General features: G+C 36.4%; 1 long non-coding RNA gene across 22 annotated transcripts in view; it reads left to right on the forward strand.

The window, feature by feature from the left end:
* The window catches only part of LOC102991851 (uncharacterized), a 286,698-nt gene that overhangs the window by 44,195 nt on the left and 222,865 nt on the right, over window positions 1-19,638 (forward strand). For 21 of the 22 annotated variants that reach the window (XR_008617318.1, XR_008617324.1, XR_003679726.2 and 18 more), the window contains one exon: window positions 6,880-6,991. This is a non-coding gene — a long non-coding RNA (uncharacterized lncRNA). Of the gene's footprint in view, window positions 1-6,879; window positions 6,992-12,210; window positions 12,632-19,638 lie in introns of all 22 variants that reach the window. The other variant, XR_003679727.2, reaches the window with a different exon arrangement.

Genomic DNA, 19,638 nt, shown 5'->3' on the forward strand with positions numbered 1-19,638 from the left:
AAATTACTATTATAAATTTGAACTTACAATAATAAATATATAGAATATACCATTTTAATTTTTTATGTATTAGGTTTGGTTTATGTTTGCCAACTCAGAAATGGTTCTGCTACTAAAAAAAGTTTGATAACTAATGTTTTAGACCTGTATGGTCCAATGGGTAGGTATTTGCCCTTCTAATAAAGCTTTTAAAATTAAATAAAGATTTTTAAAATTAAAAATGAATATAATGAAGAGTTCAGTTCCTTGGTTGTACTAGTCTCATTTCACGTGCTCAGTAGCCACATGTGGCTAGTGACTCACATACTGGACAGTATAGGTTTAGAATATTTTCATCATCACAGAAAGTTCTGTTAAGACAGACTTTCTAGCTATTATTTTTTACTCATGCAGATTACCTGAGAGCTTTATATTTTTACTATATTTTTACTGTATATGTTATTTGCTTTAAGAAACTGCCGGATGAACCAGTCAAGATATCTATCAGGGACAGTGTTGAAGACCCCAGTGTATTACTGTATAATGATCTGCTAGGGACATCTTTCTCAGATTGCATACCAGGACAAATTCTGTTTCTCCTGAGACTTACCATTGCATCATGGCTAGTGGGAATTTTGTAATTGATTTGACTTTCCCTTTTTCCTTTATCAACCAGATAGTGTAAGCCCAAATTTATGGCCTACATAATTGCATGCTTTTTTCTCTTATTTGAATTTTTATATTTGTAAAATATAATTTTATTGTAATGTCTGCATCTTTATAGGTTGTAACAAATGCTTTGAGAAAAGAGAGTATAAAAATAGTAATAAATAAGTACCTTCAAGATTTCAATGGATACTTTTGTCACTTATTACTTTATTGACTTATTAGGAGCCACTTGTTAACTGAACCTCAGTACTGACAAGACGTGAAGGAGCTAAAAACAGTTCTTGGCTGATGATGATCACAGTATGTGCACATGTAATCTGGACTGCTTTACAGATGAGGTGACTTAGAATGTACACCTGTCACAAACCCAGTTTAATTCACTTTTCTAAAACGTTTTTATTTTTCAAAATAATGTTTGAAGAACTGTCTTACTAAAATACTTCGTAAAAATTTCAGACTTTTTAGTATTGCTAGGGAGGTTCAACCAAGAACCTATTGAGTATTCAAACTGGTTAACCGGGCTTAAACAGAGACTAGGGGACTGTTTTGTTTCTTTGTGGAGTCTTCTGTATCTTTTAGATAACAGAGAATTTAATTCTGGGCGTTTGTGGCTTCTCAGTGTACTTTTCTCTTTTTTTTAAAATGTATTCTGGAACTTATAAGCAGGTCAACATTAGATATGTCTTTCCTGTTTTAAACATTTTGCAACTTTCCTTGCTTCTGCAAACACTTAAAGCAACTTACAAATTTCAGGCCAAAAGTAAAGTAACTTGATATTAAAATAAAACCAATTTCACCTGAAAGGAGTTGAAGGATTAAGTATTCCCGTCCGTCAATGTCGAGAGATTTGGACAATATATTTGATTTCACATTTTCTAATTGCTCAAGTAAGAAAAAAAAACACAGAATTCTGTCCTTTTCATGTACTGACAACCGGAAGCATACAAACATTTGCAGAAACCAAACATTTCCTGGAACTAAACTTGAGGAGAAATTTATCACGTGAATCATTGTTTAAAGAACCTTGTGAAAAATATCTTCAACCACAGTTATGTGAAAGACCCAGGGGTGCAGCTCACACGGACTGGACTCTCCAGAGTCTGAGGAGGCTGCAGGAACCAGGGCTGGGAGGTGCGCGCACCACAGGGCTTCGGGGCGGTGGCTTTGGGAGCGCGGAATCCAGCACCTCTGCCGTGGGGAAACGCCACTAAGGAAGGGGCTTAAGAAATCTCGTCGTCAATAGCACCCTTGTGTTGTTTGTTTCTCTAAATATTTGGTGTTGTCAGCGTGGTTTTTGTATCAGTGCTGATTTTATTCTGTTCGTCCTCAAGTTCTCAGATAAATGCTTTCAGTGGAGATGTTTTATTCTGTAGATTAATGTGATGTGTTTTTTGTTTTGTTTTGTTTTGTTTTGCGGTACGCGGGCCTCTCACTGTTGTGGCCTCTCCCATTGCAGAGCACAGGCTCCGGATGCGCAGGCTCAGCGACTGTGGCTCACGGGCCTAGCCGCTCTGCGGCATGTGGGATCTTCCCGGACCGGGGCAGGAACCCGTGTCCCCTGCATCGGCAGGCGGACTCTTAACCATTGCGCCACCAGGGAAGCCCTGGGCTTGTATTTTTGACCATTCAGAAGTCTAGTTCACTTCAGAGTGAAGGTCAACAAGGGAATCTTTTTTTTTTTTCCTCAAGGAGCATCTGCTCATTAATATAAGTTTTCATAACAGAGTAATTTGTGACTTCGCAACTTATGTGACATGGAAGAAACAGCTTTTGCCTGAAATATGTAAGGGCCAGATATAACAAACTATTCATCTTTTCCATGAAAAACTTCAGTATCATCATCATAGTGCAATTTCTTTAAAGAATGCTTGTATCCCTTGTATCTGCTAGGGTGAATTAACTGAAAAAATTTTAAAACACTTAAGCCTGTCCGGTAGATTATAAGGTGACCTTTACATGTTTACCAGATACAGTAGTTTTAATATAGATGTTGATTATTAGCTGCTCATTTTGGTAAAAACTGACCAATGCTTCTTAAGATTGAGTCACAAGTGTCTGGCACGTAAGAAGGTGTGGTACTGGGCTTTAGGAAGGCGTCTTGGGGGGCATTTGAAGTCTGGTGATACATACCTATCATATAAGGCTATAATAAGGATTATATATGATAATGTGGATAAAATGCCTGGTACATAGTAAGTACTTAATAAATGTTAGTTCATCATCCTCTCATGTTACTGATGATGGCCATACGTTAAAGTTCTTCCAGAATTTTTATCCTGGATCATAATAAATATATATTTTTAGGCATGTTGGGATCTCTCCTGATTTTAGCAGTGTTGTTTTATATTGATACTTAAGAAAAGCACTAATAACATCTGTTGAAAATGTATAGTCTCTCATTAAATTATAGAATGATGATAATTTAAAAAATAATGCAAATGGATTTGAATTTCTTGGTGGAATGAGGCTAGGTTTAACAGTGTTCGAGAGTAGAATAATTGTATCAATTCAACTTGCTCCAACCCTAACCCTTATCTGTGAAATATAATTTATCACATAAAGATACTGCATTGATAAAATATTCTCACGTAGAGTCCAGTAAGAACCAAGAGGAGGTTGGAGTCTGGGGATTGGAAATGGAAGTGTATGCAGGCTGATACAGCCTGTAGGAGTCATAGAACTCTTGGAAGACAGGCTTACTCATGAAAAGGACCTTGGAAACATTTGGCTATCGGCTGAGAAATGCCTTTGAGAGAGTTAAAGCATTAATAGATATACCCCAGAAGTTGAAAGAAGAACTTTATAAAAAGAAAGCAGCCAGAGTTGGGCTCTCAGTCACTGTTCTTCCTGCCATCCAATCTAAGCCCCCGCATGGCTGTGAGGTCCCCCTACAGACGGTGCAGCAAATAACGTAACAGTGAGAGCTCCAGAGCAATGGTCAAGACAGTGCTCACACAATGCAGAGCATTAATAAGTAAGCATATACCTCCCCGGAGGAGGAAGCGGCTGGGTAGTTGCAGTGTAAGTTGAGGGAGCTGGTATTAATAGTTGAGACCCAGATGTCATATTTTAAGACATTCTGCTTAACTTTTAAAGTTAGTAACATTCATATAATACAGGAAACTAAAATTTCAGTGGGAAATACAACATATCAATGATGAAATTATATTAGACTTGGTGTGCAAGTTACTGTGCAAAATTTAATTGTAACTGCATGGTCCATGCTCTCCAAGAGCTTGCTGTTCAGAGCAGTAGAGTCTGGAGATTTAGTTAAATTGCCTATCCATGATATTGTTTTCACCCATTTTTTATTCAGTAAATATATGTTGGAGACCTGTTAGGTGCCAGGCATTTTCATACCACCGGAGGGATACAGTATGGAACAAAACAAAAAACTTTCCCCTTAAGAAGCTTAAATTCTACAGGCGGAAGAGAAAAAAAGAAAAATGATTTTTATTCTGATGAGAAGGGAAACAGTTGGTGGGTTTGGGGGAGTGGCATGATCTGATTTTTTTTTTTTTTTAATTTATATGACTCTGGCCTTTTGTTTTGAGAATAGTATGCAGTGAGGCAAGGAAAAAAATCCACTGGGAGACTATTGCAATACTCTAGATAGGGATGGTGGAGGCTTAGATGGCAGTAGTGGTGGTGGAAGTAGGGAGAAGTAGGCAGAATTTAGATATATTTTTAAGATAGAGCCAATGGGATTCGCTGATGGATTGGATACAGGGTGTTAGGGAAAGAGAAAAGTCAGGGATGACTTGGAGGGTTGAGTTGTCATTTACTAACATGGGGGATCCTGTAGGAGCATCAGCCTTAGGGGGGAACGTCAGGAATTTGTCACGAGGTGATGTTAAGTGTGAGATGTCTATTAGACATCTGGGAGTGATGTCAAGCAGGCAGCTGAAAATATGAGCCTTGAGTTCAGGGAAGAGGTTTAGGCTCTTGTAGGTGGTATTTAAAGTGATAAGACCCATTGGGACGACCAAGGGGAGGGCGTATAGATAGAAAAGAAGATGGAGAACTAAGAGCCCTGGGTCACTCTTACATCAAGAGGCTGAGATAATGAGAAGTCTAAGAAGGAATGGCCAGTGAAGGAGGAGGAGAGGCAGCAGTGTGGTGTCCTGTCCTGGAAACCAAACAAGAAAGTGTTTAAAAAAAGAGAGGATCCTCTCTTTGGGGATAGCAAATGGTACCTGCCTCAAAGGTGGCTGTGATGAACTGTTTAAATGGATGAGAGAATTCATTAAAGTGTCTGCTTCAGTACCTGGCTACTGGGTGGTTCAAGGTGGAAGTCATTGGTGACTTAACAAGAGCAGTTTCAGGGAAGCAGGGGGGATAAAAGCCTGGTTGGAATGGGTTCAAATAAGAATGGGAGGAAAGAATTGGAGACAGCAGATATAGTCAGCTCTTCTGAGTATTCCTATGAAATTGCATTAGAGAAATGGGGAATTTATTCATGGGAATGTGGGGTCAGGAGAAAGATGTGTGTGTGTCTGTCTGTCTCTTTCTTTTAGGTTGGGAGAAAGTACAGACTGTTAAATGCTGATGAGAATAATCCTGTATAGGGGGAGAGCTTGATGATGTAGTTGGATTTAAGATAATGAGTTGTTTTGATCATAGGTAACACGTTGATGGAAATAACTAGATTGTCCTTTGTCTCTTTACCTTCTCTTCTTAGTCTTTCATTCATTCATTTATCAAATATTTACTGAAGGTTCACAAGGTGCCAAGGATCAACCCAGGGGCTGGGTGAAAAACAGTGATTAAGGGGTGAATCAAACAAACAATCTATACACTCTCTAGTGGAGTTTTTACTGTCTGGTGGAGATAAGCTTCCTAAAAACACACAAATAAATAAATACAGATTTCAATGAATGCTTCGTAGGAAAAGTATGGAGTACTTTTGAGAGAGAGAGAATGCCTCGGTGTACTTTAGATTGGGTGGCATTAGAAGCCCTCTCAGATAGGAAAGATGGTCCTAGAAGAAGAGATGGACTGAAAAGAAAAGCATTCCAAGCAGAGGGAACAGAGCATGCAAAGACCTGGAGCAGGGGAGAACTTGGTGCTTTGGAGGATTTGAGAGGTCATCAGTATGGCCTGAGAGGTAGGAAGGGACCAGGTTGTGCAGGACTTTGGAGGCCTTCTAAGATTTGGGATTATACCCTAATAGCAATGGGAAGCTGTTGAAAAGTTTTTAGGTGGGAAGTGACATGATAAGTTTGCACTGGTGGAAAAAACTACCTGTGCTGCAGTGTCATGGTGAATGGATTGGAGGCAGCAAGAGTGGGAAAAAAGAACTCCAATTTAGGCAAAAAGAGAGTATCTGTAAAATAGTGAGACTGAGATGTTTACAGTTTTCTTTTAAAAAAATAGAATTGAGAATATTTTCTACTTAGCAGAATTTGCTTTGAGCTTACCAGGTTTCTCAGCACCTGCGAAGAGATCATTTTCTTGTTAAAAATAATATCAACACAGAAGAGGCAGATGAAGATGTCAGTGATTTGAGATTGCTTAACATAAAATGAAACTTTAAAAAAGACTGCAGTAACTTGGTGAAAAATTTCAAATAATAAACTTTTTTTCCAAACTTTTTTTTCCGGAAAAAATAGCAGTGACACAATATTAGAGACAGACTCTTTAAGAAAATAGATTAAAGTACTGAATATACACCAAGAATACTTAATCTACTTATGATATTTTAAGTGTTCATATAATATAAAGAAACCTTAAATTTTTTGCTTTAATGTAGCAGATGTACATTATTTTTATATATTTTTAGAAAAAAACCCTGTATAATAAAAACAGTTTATTGATCAATAAATAAATATTTCATAAGTTCCCCTTTTCACTTTCAAAAGTATCTTAGTTTTTTGATAAATTATGTGATTAGAGATAGAGGATCTCTCCAGTTGAAGGGTCAGACTGGTAAAAAAGCCATCAAGTTATAGTACAGGATGCATATTTTATTGTGCTAATTTAGACTTCCTCCCAAAGAGATTTCTTAAAACAGAAGGGCAGTTGTAATACCAAGTATCGCTATATCAGGTCACCCACAACTCCAAGGCCATGAATTAACTTGTTGTGAGCTCTCACTTTAAAAAAAAGAAAAGAAAAGAAAAGAAGAAACAGAAGTTACTCCCTATCTAGACAAGCCACTCCTGAGAGTTCTATCTTGGTTGTAACTCGAGTTTTCTTTCTCACACTGGCATTTTAATTTATGCTTTTCAGTGTGAAAAGAGTTGGGATATTTTATCATCTGGAGTTTCTCTGCCTCGCTGATGATCTAAGCTCAAACCTGCCAGTTTATGGGAGATGATAGAAAACACCCTCTAACATCTGAGTAAGTAGATGCTGCAGTGTGTTTTGATTTAACTGCTTTAAAAAAAAAAGGAAAATTTTATAACTTTAAAGTTTTAAATTATCAGGTACTTTAATTGGGTTCTTTAAATTTTGTTGCTGAATAATGATGTCAATTATTACAATTCCAATAAATGAATATTTTTAAATAATGGGATTCTGGAAGAAATTAATCCCCTGATGATAAAAAAAAAAAGTTAATGAAAACATTTTCCATGTGTAATAGTTTAGCTTTTAAGGAACATATTGAGGACCTAAATGTATATATTAAAAATTTAAGAGCACTCTCCTTAGTGCTTTATTTCACTTTTATATTATGAATGCAAAAATATTGGTAAGACAACTGTTATGAATTTTTTAAATGCAACTCTATATAAAAATTGTGTTTTAATACGGAATGTATTTTGGCTAACTTGAAATAAATACTGGTTTGTTTCTTGGAAGTAAAATTTTAAAAGTTCTTTCTATTTGAAAATAAAGATTTTTTTCCTCCTAATATAGATAAGATTACAAAATTGCTCTGGATTTTGACTTTGTTTCTTAACTAAAGAGACTGAGAAAGAAGGGTATTCATTCCTTCTAATTAAAACTTCTGAGTGAAGTTTAAAGAGTTGAGCCAGTCATTTTGATATAAACTTTTTCAGAATGAAAGCTACTAGTTCTCTTGTTATATCCATTGAATCTGTTTTGACAAAACTAGGAAACTATGAGGCTGTACCAGGGCCTTTTTTGGAATGCTGAGGTGAATACAATTAATAAATACACAAGATGCTTCCCACTACAATGGGGTTATTTAAATTTGGTCTGTATCTGAGCTGTTCAGTATAGTAGCCAATAGTAACTATTGACATTTGAAATGTGGCTGGTCCCAGTTGAGATGTGCTGTGCATAAAATACACACCACATTTTCAAGACTTAGAATGAAAAAAAGACTGAATATTTTATTAATAATTTTTGTATGAATCATGTTGAAATGATAATATTTTGGCTATATTGAGTGAAACAAAAATATTATTAAAATTAATTTCACTTGTTTTCTTTTACTTTTTTTTTTTAATGTGGCTGCTAGATAATTGTAAATTACTTGTGGCTTACATTATATTTCCAGTGGACAGAACTGGCCTGTTGTATATGATCAACATGCTTAGTCATCCATTACTCAGCATTCTGTAAGCCTTGACCCTTCTGGGCTGTGTATGGATCAATTAATATAAATCTGTATTGTTTTAAGAATATGATTCTTTGATTCATCAAATATTTACTGAGTACCTCCTGTGTGCCAGACAGTCTTCTAGGTACTGGTGTTACAGTAGTGAACAAAATAAACAAAACTTTGTGCCTTCATGGAGTTAACATTCCATTAGTGAAACTAGGCTAAAAACATAAATAAGTAAAATATATAATCTATTTGAAGGCAATAAGTGCTTTGGAGAAAATGCAGGGGAGGGGTTCAATTCTAAATAGATTGTTCAGGGAAGACCTCACTGAATAGGTGTTATTTGAACAAAGACTTGAAGAAAGTGAAAGAGCCCTATAGATATTTGGGGGAAGAGGGTTCTAGGCAGAGGGGATAGCAGGAGTGTGCCTGGCTTGTTTGAATTGTAGGAGGCGAGGTGATTGATTGGAGGGAAGTGAGTGATGGGGAGAGAAGATGAAAGGTAATGGATGGTAACATTGTGTGAGCACTGGTTATTGTCTATACAGACACAGAGGTAAAACCTCTAGGGAACCAGGCCAGAAAACAGAAATAGGAATTTTAAAAACAAAGCAAAGGTATCAGAGGCTACACTTCATGGGGGCAAGACAGATTCTACAGTTTTAAGTTCAAGCTACTTACTAAAAGATCCATCAACCCTTAGAAAACTGAGATCTGTCAACTGATGACTGGATGAATAAAATGCAGTATATCCATGTAATGGACTACTATTGGCCAGTAAAAATGAATGAAGTACTGATGCATACTACAACATGCATGAACCTTGAAAACATGCTAAATGAAAGAAGACAGTCACAGAAGTTCACATATTGTATGATTCCATTTATATGAAATGCCAAGAATATACAAGTCCATTCATATAGCATCCAAAAAACCAAAATACTTTGGAATAAATTTAACAAGAGAACTGTAAGTCCTACATACTGAAAACTACAAAATTTTGTTGAGAGAAATTAAAGTATCCCTAAATAAGTGGGAATAAATGGAAGATTCTGTATTGGTGATGTGGCAGTTTTCTCCAAATTGATCTGGAGGTTCAACAAAGTCATTGCCAAAGTCTCAGACAGGATTTTTGTAGAAATATATTTATAGAAATTGGCAAACAGATTCTAAAATCTATATGGAAATGCAGAAGATCTAGAATAGTCAAAGTAACTTCAAAAAAGAAGAAAGTTGGGAAAAAAAGAAGAAAGTTGGAGGACTTATATTACCTGTTTTCAGAACTTATCATAAAGCTATAATAATAAGAACAGTGTAGTATTTGCATACGGATAAACATATAGATCAGTGGAACAAAATATCTAGAAATCGATACATATGTGGTCAGTTGCTTTTCAACAAAGGTACTAAGGTAATCCTATAGGGACAGCATAGTCCTTTCAATAAATAGCGCTGCAACAATTGGATTTCCACGTGAAATAAAATGTACCTTGACGTTTACCTTACAATATACACAAAAATAACTTAAAATGGATCATAGACCAACATGTAAAGAAGCAAACATAGCAGAAAGTCTTGTGTCCTGGGTTAGACAAAGATTTAGTCAATAGGATATAAAAAGCATGAAGTAGAAAAAAAATGATAAATTGGACTTCATCAGAATTAAAGTTTTACTTTTCAGAAGATACCATTCTTAAGAAAATGAAAAGCCAAGCCACATACTAGGAGAAGATATTTACAAAACATATGTCTGATAAAGGATTTGTATGTAGAAAAAAAATAAAGAACTCTTAAAATTCAGTCATAGGACAGCAATCCGATTTAAATATGTACAAAAGATTTGAAGAGTCATTTCACAAAAAAAGATATATGAATGGCAAATAAACACAAGAAAAGAGTTTCAACATCATTAGTCATTAGAGAAATGCAAATTAAAGCCATAATGATATATTGCTGCACACCCACTTTAATGGCTAAAATTAAAAAGACTAACAATCCGTGTGTTGGCAAGGATGTGGAGAAACCAGAATCCTCACCCATTGCTGATTGGAATATAAAATGGTACAGGTATGTTGGAAAGCAGTTTGGCAGTTTCTTAAAGAGTTCAACATACACTTAACAAATTATCTAGCAATTCCATTCCTACAAATATATTGTCAGGAGAAATTACAGCATATGTCCATACAAAGACTTGTATACAGTGTTCATAGAAGCTTTATTTGTGATTGCCAAAAACTAGAAATAATGTAAGTATCCATCAGCAGATGAATATGTAAATCTATACACTGGAATGCTGTTCAAGAATGAAAAGGATTGGACTATTCATATATACAATGGCATGGATGAATCTCAAAATAATTATGCTGTATGAAAAAAAGCCAGATTCCCCCTGCCCCCCAAGTTCCATACTGTCTGACTGCATTTAATTGAAATTCTAGAAAATGCAAACTAATCTATAGTGACAGAGAGCAGATCCATGGTTGCCTGAGGATGGCTTAGGAGAGGAGGGAGAGAAGGATTCCAAAGGAAGGGGCACAATGAAACACTGGGGAGATGTATATATTCATTATCTTGATTATGCATAGTAGCTTCATGGGTGTATACATACATCAGAATTCATCAAATTGTATACTTAAATATGTGCAGTTTATTGTATATCAATTATACCTCAATAAGGTTGTAAAAAAAATTATGTCCATTCAAAAACCAAGCACATATGTTCATAGCAGCTTATTCACAGTAGACAAAAACTGGAAACAATCCAAATCTATCAGCTGGTGAATGGATAAACAAAATGTGTGATATCCACACAATGGAATATTATTCAGTCACGAAAAAGAATGAACTCCTAATTCATGCTGCATGGTACAACATGGATGAACCTCAAAAACATTATGCCGGTTGAAAGAAGCCAGAAACAAAGGACTGTATGTTGTATAATGCTGTTTATATGAAATTTTAAGAAAAGGCAAAATCATAGATTAGATCAGTGGTTGCCTGGGGCCAGAGGTGGAAGCAGAGTTTGGCTGTAAACAGGTAGGAGGGAGCTGTTGGGATGATGGAAGTATTCTTATTGACAGTCGTGCAGCTGTTTATGTATAAACTTACTGAAACTCTTCTGATTGTACCATTAAAATGGATGACTTTCGTGGCATATAAATTATACCTCAATAAAGCCATTAAAAATGGGTGGCCACTCAAAATTTTAAATCCTCTTTAAGAGGACCGTTCAAGAAATGGGACAGTATTGCTGATTTCATTGTACTCTATTGCTTTGGAATACTTTGGTGAGACCTATTGAATTAATTTCTATGTCAGATGTTCTTTGAATTCTAATTGTGAAATAGAAATCATTATTAGTTGTCTTTCCCAGAATTTAGTGACCAGTAACAGCTGCATTTCCCTTGCACGTGAACATTGATTTAGAATGATTGGCTTTATGTTTAACAACCATTAACACCACCCCGGCCAGAAGAAATGGTAGTTTCTTAGATTGATACTCTATTCGTGCACAGTAGTTCAAACGTGTAGGTTATCCTCCACCTCTCAGTTCTTCACGAAGGAAACTGATGACAGCTTAACACCTTTGCATTTTTAGATGCAGAGAAGCACACCCTTCTAGGTGCCCACCCACCTGTCCCCAACTCCATATATGTGGAGACAGCAAGTAATCTGGACATAAGGTCCTTGGGAATGGGAGGTAGAGTGCAACCGAGAGAGCTCCCCTGGAGCACTTTCCAGCTGGGTCTGGCCATGTTCTGCACCAGAGTACGAATCAAGATCTCTGGGGAGACTGAATTTTACTTCCTTAGATAAAATCAGAAAATGACCTAATTTTAATGAAAAAATTAATAACTCTAGAACATCTTGCCTGTGATTCTGCCTAAGTCTATTCAAATAGAAAAAATTTATTCTGGAAACAACCCAATTCTTTACCTGAAATTCATTCAGCCATTTTCCCAAATAAAGTACCAGTTATTTAACCAAATTTTTCTTTTTCTTTTTTTCCCTCCCCCCCTCCAAAACAAATCCTTTATTCGACAAAGATTTATGGAACACTCATCTTTGTCAAGCACACCAAAGATAAGGCATACCTGCAAGGATAAAAGAAGCATGGAATTGAGGGTGGGGGCCTGATGATATGTAACCTGCCTCCTTGGAAGGAGGGGCAGTCAGAGAGAGGTTGGGGAAGCTTTGGAGCAGGGAATGTAGAAAGCTGAGATTTGGAGGATGAACAGGACTTGGCTGTTAGCCAGGTTGTCGGGTGTGTGTGTGGGGGGGAGTTGCGAGGACCTTAAAGCTGTGGCATTGGGTTTAAAGAAGAGAGAATAGGGTCAAGAGATGCAATGAGTCTGAGTGACGTGACTTTGTGACTGGCAGAATTTGAAGAATGTAGGAGAAAAAGACAAGGATTAGTTCAACTTTGCCCTTGGCCATCTCAACAAGTGGTGATACCATTCACACCAGGTGAGAATACAAGACACCCAGGAGGTTTATTTGTTTTGATTGTTGCTTAAACCAATAACTCACTCTAGAGGATTTATCAGAGGAGTGCAGCTATTTGCATACACCTGATTGAACTTTAAAGATGCCCCTCTGTGACCCATCATCCACTGGGGGAACACACATGGGGCATTAGGGAGGAAAGTGAAAACTGATGTGGTCTTGGGGGTATCTGTGTTTGTTCATTATCCCGGACTGTAGTGGATCTCACGTTTACAGGTAAAATCACTGTTGAAAACTTCAGGGCAATTACAGAGTGGAGTAATTCTTAGACATGAAAACCTATCAGGTTTAAGAATTTAGTAATTCCTTTTTATTACTTTTATCTACTTGACCTCTTGTCTCCACATTTTTCTCATATATAAAGTACATTCTTTATACTTCTTTGGTACAAAGAAGATTAAAAGGGTAAATTTTAGAGAAGACTGCTCCATCCTTTATATGTATTAGCTCATTTAACTTCTAAAATATGCCTGTAAAGGAGGTACTTTTATTATTAATCTTTATCAAGAATTAATAGGATTAAAAGTATTTGGAAATCAGCGGGTTTAAAAATTTTTGATATGCCTAAACACAAAGCATAAATTCTTATTCATATCCATTGACATTAGCATGTAAGTGAGGATGACAAATTATTATTTTGGAAATTCTAATCATTTCTACCTTCTCCTTTTTTTTTTTTTTTTTTTGTGGTATGCGGGCCTCCCTCTGCCGTGGCCTCTTCCGTTGCGGAGCACAGGCTCCGGACGCGCAGCATGTGGGATCCTCCCAGACCGGGGCGCGAACCCGGTTCCCCTGCATCGGCAGGCGGACGCGCAACCACTGCGCCACCAGGGAAGCCCCTACCTTGTCCTTTTGAAAGAAGTACACTGGTAACAAATAGATCCATGATACACAAAATAATACTCTATACTTTTTGAGAATATTGAAAAATAATTTGGAAAATAACTCCTTTTCCTTCTGAAAATTTTTGCCCACTCTGCACTTTCCTGTCTTTTTTAATGATCATGAATATATTACATTAAGCCAAAGATACTATGTAAACGGTTGCTTTGAAACTACATAAAACAGAAGTTAAAATTAGGTTTTACTTACTGCTTCCAACTTATCTTTTAATAATATGTGGTCAGATCCTGCTTTAAATGTACTCTTGGTTGAGGTACCTTGAGGAAGTAAGTTGCTTGACCTCAGTTAGGCTGTTTCCTTGTCTATAAAAACACAGGCAATGAGGTACACGCTCCAGTGCTGTGAAACTCAGAAATAACTTCTTGGGCATGAGTGCCAAGGTAAGCAGGCAGTTTTCTTTTGTGCCACAAGAGGGCGTGCCTTTGTTGTTGCTAACCAGAGCTGAGGCCTGAGTTCCTTTGCAAGATGTGGCTGCAAAGTTAGGGACAAGTAGATTGCTGGGAAAATGTGAAAGAAAAAGATTTTTTTGACAGTGTCAAGGGAAAGAGGTACTCGAAACATAACGTGATGTAAAGGGAAGGATTGTGAATAAGATCCCTTTAAGATGTGAAAACTTTCACGACATAGATCATTACAGATTTCCATTGCCAGTCAACAACCCTTTTTTCTTTTTTTGCCTGTATCTGAGAAGTTTTATTTAATTTATTTTGTTTTCCTCCTTCTTTGCAAATGTGTTTATAAATCGGTTATATCAAACAAATATAGAACCCAAAGTTTAGTTTCTTAGTAGTGGTCTTGAGTGATTAATGTTGGTTAAAGATAAGTTGGATTGTTTGTTCTCAGTGCCTTGGATATGTACAAAATCTGTTTGCCCCAAATTGGAAAATTTGAATGTTTTCATCCTGCCTCCCTCCATGCACTTTTTTCCCTTTGTTTGAGTTTCTGAGTTCTTTGATGTTTTGCTGTTGTACATAGCTCAGAAAGTTGGGTGGGGGACAGAAAGAACATTGTTCTGTGAACCAACCCTAGGGACGTGGAACTAATTTTAATATACAGTGAAACCTTTACAATTGACAAGATCAGAGCTATATGAGTACAGTGACACTGGCAGTTGTGGAATTATTCTGGTAAATTTAGGGAAATCATTTCATCTCAGCTATGTGACTGTTTCATGTGGATGTGTTCTTTGATTTAAATTATCCAGGTAATCCCTTTATTTTGCTAGTATTTTTTATTATAAATACAAAAATCATGAGCATGTTGTGTTTTACATAACTGTAATTATACTTTTAACACTTTTTGTATTGGAAAATGTTCTGAATTTAGAAAGAATGATCCACAGGCATTTCCTTTTACTCTGAATCCTACTTTTAGAAGTTTTCTCTGGGGTTTGTTCCTGGTAATAAACACTATCCAAGTTCAGAGTCAGACTGCCCAGGTTCAAATTATCACGCTGCTGTGTTTGAAATGTGACAAAAGCAAAGTTAGCCCCTTATAATTTCTCGCTCATTTGAATCTGATAGTTTCTTGAGCAGGAGAAAGAGAAGTGGAAATACTGTAGAAAATGATGCACTTTATCTATGTGGCAGCCAATTTCAAAGGATCTTCCTGGTACACTCTAAGGAGTTAATAACATGTTAAATACTTTGAGATTGTAACATTTTAAAGAGAAAGAATATAAAAGAAAAAAGAACTCTGTAGCTCTGTTTTCTTTGCTTTCACTGTGAAATGTGATCTTGTTTCAAAATGTGGGCACACCCCATGATAAACTCTTGTCCACATGAATGTCATCTGTCTTCTTTATTTTGGTAAAAAGAAGGTAGGGAATAGCTGATAGAGGGGCAAGCTGTTCCTTTAAAGTTACTTTTAAAAATTATGGAATATTTCAAGCATATAAAGAAAGCATAAGGAATAGTATATAATTAAAATGTTATGTAATTAGTAAAACACTATGTGTGTTCTTCCTAAGCCTGTCTCCTTTTCTACCTTACAGAGGTAACTACCCTGAATTTGGTGTTTATCATTCTCTTGAATGTTTTTACGCTTCTATTACATATGGATGTATTCCTAAACGTAGATAGAATTGTGGTACCTGTTTTTTTTTTTTTACACTCTTAACAAATTTCTTAAGTGTTCAGTACATTATTAACTGTAGCTACTGTGTTGTCCAGCAGAGCTCTAGAACTTTTTCATCTTGCACAACTGAAACTATACACACTAAAACAGCAACTCCCATTTCCCCTGACAACCATCATCCTACTTTGAACTTCTATGAGTTTGCATACCTTAGGTACCGCATACAAATGGAAATCATGCAGTATTTGTCTTTCTGTGACTGGCTTATTTCACTTAGCATAATGTCCTCAAGGTCCATCCATGTTGTCCCATATGACAGGATTTCTTTCTTTTTTAGGGTTGATTAATATTTTATTCCACATTTTCTTTATCCCTTCATCCATCAATGGACATTTAGGTTGTTTCCACCTGTTAGCTGTAGTAAATATGGGAGTGCAAATATCTCTTTGAGATCCTGATTTCAGTTGTTTTGGATAAATATGCAGATGTGGAATTGCTGGATCATATGGTAGTTCTATTTTTAATATTTTAAGGAACCTCCATACTGTTTTCCATACCAGCTGCACCATTTTACATTCCCAGCAACAGTGCACGAGGGTTCCAGTTTCTTCACAACCTTACCAACACTTGCTTTTTGTGTGTGTGTGTGTGTGTGTGTGTGTGTGTGTGTGTGTGTGTGTTTAATAATAGCTATTCTGACAGGTGTTAAGGTGACATCTCATTGTGCATTTGCATTTCCCTGAAGATTAGTGATGTTGAGCATCTTTTCATATACCTGTTAGCCATGTGTATGTCTTCTTTGGGGAAAAGCCTATTCAAGTCCTTTGCACATTTTTAATCATTTAACTTATTTATCTATTTGTGTATCTATTTATTTATGCTATTGAGTTGTGGCAGTCCTTAAATATCATGGATATTAACCCTTTATCAGATATGTGGTCTGTAAATATTTTCCCTCATACTGTAGATACTCCTTTTCACTCTGTTAGATTGTTCGCTGTGCAAAAGCTTTTTAGTTTAATGTACAGATATTTGTCTATTTTTGGTTTCGTTGCAAGACCAGTGTCATGAAGCTTTTCCCCTATGTTTTCTCCTAGGAGTTTTACAGTTTTGGGTCTTAATGTTTAAGTCTAATCCATTTTGAGTCGACTTTTGTATATAGCATAAGATAAGGGTCCAATTTCATTCTTTTGCATGTGGATTTCCAGTTTTCCCAACATCATTTATTGAAGAGATTGTCTTTTCCCTTTTGTGTATTCTTAGCACCCTTATTGAAGATCTGCTGACCTATATGCGTGGATTTATTTCTGGGTTCTTTCTTCTATTCCATTGGTCAACGTGTCTGTCTTTATGCCAGTACCAGTTTGAGAAGAATTAGCTTTAATACTTCTTTAACTATTTGATAGAATTCACCAGTGACCATTGGTCCTGCACTTTTCTTTGTTGGGAAGTTTTTGACTACTGATTCAGCCTCCTTAACACTATTCAGATTTGGTCTTCTTCATGATTTGGTCTTGGTGGGTTGTAGGTTTCTAGGAATTTTTGTGTTTCTTCTGTGTTATCCAGCTTGTTGATATATAATTATTCACTGCGGTCTCTTAATCCTTTTTGTTTCTGTGGTATCAGTTATTATGTTTCCTCTTTCATTTCTGATTTTATTTATTTGAGTTTTCTTTTTTTCTTAGTCTAGCTAAATGTTGTCAGTTTTGCTGATTTTTTTCAAAAAGCCAACTCTTTTGTTAATTTTTTCCTTTTGTTTTTCCACTCTCTATTTTGTTTATTTCTGCTCTAATCTTTATTATTTCCTTCCTTCTGCCAACTTTGGGCTTAGTTTGTTCTTGTTTTTCTAGTTCCCTGAGGTATAAGTTTAGCTTGTTTATATGGGATCTTTCTTCTTTTCTAATGTAGGTGTTTACCACTATAAACTTCCCTCTTAGTATTGATTTTATTATATCCCATAAATTTCAGTACATTGTGTTTTCCTTTTTGTTTGTCTCAAGATACTTCTAAGTTCCCCTTTGATCTCTTCTGCGACCCCTTGGTTGTTCAAGACTGTGTTAATTTCCACATGCTTGTGGGTTTTCCAGTTTTTCTTCTGCTGTTGATTTCTAGTTTTGTTCCATTGTGGTCAGAACAAATACTTGGTATGATTTCAGTCTTCTTAAATTTGTGTGGTACATGTTTTCAAACAAGATAGAAATTGTATCTGTTGAAAGGAGAGTTCCAAGGAAAGCAGACTCTGAGAAGGAGATTAACAGGCAGGAGGTTTATTAAGGAGATTTTAGGATTAACACCTGTGAGAGAGAAGCACGTGGGACTGGGCAGAGAGAGAGAAATCAGGCTGCAGTGCAGTCACAAGAAAGGCCTTAGCCGGTGCCAGAGGGAGCACTGGAGGTGGGACAGCCCTTCAGAATTGTCCTAAGTTGGGGCGAGGAGCCAAGCATTCGTAGCCTCACCGTGACCAGTTACCGGGCGCAGGCTGCCCCTGGAGAGGGGACCTGACTTTGACAAGGTGACTCTTTTCAGCTGAGGGCTGTCAGCCTGCAGCACTCCCAGTAGCTGGGGGAATAAGCCCTTCATCGATAAAGGGAGACCTAAGCAGCACATCTCAGCATCACTTAGTACATATTATGTGCATCATCAGAGCTTGCCTTTTTGGCCCAATATTATGTTTCTGAGATTTACTCATGCTAATATCTATAGCTGTAGTCACTCATTTAATTTGTTTTTACAGTACTCTGTTTTATAAATACGTCACCTTTTTAAAATACATTTTCCTGTCGACAGACATTTTAAGTTATGCAATTTTTTCACTATTGAAAAATGTGGCTGTAAGCATTTTTTTGTATCTCCTTAGTGCATGTACTTAGTTCATCTGGGGTATATGAGCAGAAAATTCCTGGGTCTTAGAATGTGCACCACTTTAAACTGAGTACCTGTAATGAAACTGCTCTCTACAGTGCTTGTACCTTGCTCCGTATCCTCACAAACACTTGGCATTGTCAGATTTTAATTTTGTCATTTGATGGGTGTAAAGTGGTATCTCACTGTGGTTTTAATAAAAATATTGTTGATTACTAGTGAGACTGAGAATGTAGCTACTTGAGTGTCTTCAGTGAAGTGTGTATGCCAGTCATGTGCCCCGTTTTCCTATTGGTTTCCTTTTCTTATTAATTTAAACAATCTTTATATATTTTTCGTAGCCCTTCTTTGCTGTCTGTATGTGTACAGTTATCTTCTCCTGGTTTTGGGCTTGATCATTCACTTTTCAAATAATGTTTTTTGTTGAATAGGAGTTTCCTTTTATGCAGTCAAATTTAATCAGTCCTTTTTGCATTGTTTCTTTGTGTCTTATTTGAAAAATTCTTCCTTAGGCTGAGGTCATGTAAAAATATTCTCCTCTGTTTTCTACTAAAAGTTTTAAAGTTTTGCTTTTCACAGGTTCACCTGCAATCCATCTAAAATGGAGTTGTGTGTATATTGTGAGGTGTAGTTACCTCATTTTATTTTCCCGTGGACAGCCAGTTTTCATAGCAGCATATATCAGCGGTGCATCTTTTCTCTACTGACGTGCAGTGCCATCTTGCCACGTCAAGTTTCCATCTATATTTTTTGTTTTACTGGATTTTTTTTCTTCAGTTCTACACTTTCTTTATGCTATCTTGATTTCTTTATTGTATCTTATTGTCTGGTAGGGTAAAGCCTCCCTTCTCCTTGTTCTTCTTTAAAATTGTCCCTACTTTTTGCCTTTTGTCTGACATGCATTTTATTTTATTTTTTAAGTTTTTAAAATTATTATTATTATTATTCTTTACATCTTTATTTGAGTATAACTGTTTTACAATAGTGTGTTAGTTTCTCCTTTACAACAAAGTGAATCAGTTATACATATACATGTGTTCCCATATCTCTTCCCTCTTGCATCACCCTCCCTCCCACCCTCCCTATCCCACCCCTCTCGGTGGTCACAGAGCACAGAGGTGATCTCC

Source organism: Physeter macrocephalus, chromosome 5, assembly GCF_002837175.3.
Source record: "Physeter macrocephalus isolate SW-GA chromosome 5, ASM283717v5, whole genome shotgun sequence".
Classification (NCBI taxonomy): domain Eukaryota; kingdom Metazoa; phylum Chordata; class Mammalia; order Artiodactyla; family Physeteridae; genus Physeter; species Physeter macrocephalus.